Source organism: Manacus vitellinus, unplaced genomic scaffold (genome assembly GCF_001715985.3).
Source record: "Manacus vitellinus isolate BGI_N305 unplaced genomic scaffold, ASM171598v3 scaffold_177_pilon, whole genome shotgun sequence".
NCBI classification, from domain to species: domain Eukaryota; kingdom Metazoa; phylum Chordata; class Aves; order Passeriformes; family Pipridae; genus Manacus; species Manacus vitellinus.
This window is the reverse complement of record NW_021939239.1, coordinates 82494-83384: the sequence shown is the minus strand read 5'-3', so window position 1 is coordinate 83384 and position 891 is coordinate 82494.

Sequence of the window (891 nt, the reverse complement as noted above, 5' to 3'; positions counted from 1 at the left end):
ATGGCCTCAGGATGCCCCCAAAGTGGGTTTGGGCAGCCCCAGGGCGGTCTTGGGTGGCCTCAGGTGGCCCCAGGTGGTCCAGGGTGACCCCAAAGTGGGTTTGGGTGGTCCTGGGTGGTCCCAGGGGGGCTCAGGGGGGTCCCAGTCTGGCTTGAGGTCACCTCGAAGTGGGTTTGGGTGGCCCCAGGGTGGCCCGAGGTGGTCCCCAGACGGTCCCAGGGGGGTCCCCAGATGGTCTCAGGGTGAGTGTCACTGGCTGTGGGTCACTCTGGAGGTGACACGGGGTGACACTGGGTGTCCCGGTGGGCCCCGGGGTGTGGGTGGCCCCGTCCCGGGTGCCATGGGGTGCCACTGGGTGACATTTGGTGTCCCTGTGTCCCCCCAGGACCCGGCTGTCCCTGTCGCGGGCTGCGCGTGTCACCGGCCGGCGCCTGCGGGCTCTGGTGGCCGAGGTGGAGGAGCAGCGGCTGCGGGGGGAGAGATACCGGCTGCAGGTGGGGGCACCTGTCACCTGTGTCACCCCGTGTCACCCCTGTCACCCTGTGACCCCACAGCTTCTGTGCCCACCCACATCCTCCCTGTTCCCGAGTGTCCCCAGCTGTCCCCGTGTCCCCAGTGTCCCCGTGTCCTGTCCCCCCGTGCCCCCAGGTCCTGTGTCACCGTGTCCCCATGTCCCAATGCCAAATGCCATCACATCCCCTTGTCCCCACACCCCATGTCCCCATGTCCCCAGACTCCGTGTCCCCATATCCCAATTCCCCAATGCCCCAATGTCCCCAATGTCCCCAGTGTCCCCAACATCCCCATGACCCCACTCTCCCCAGTGTCCCCAATGTGCGCAATGTCCCCGGTGTCCCCGGTGTCCCCAATGTCCCCAGCGGTGTCCCCGTG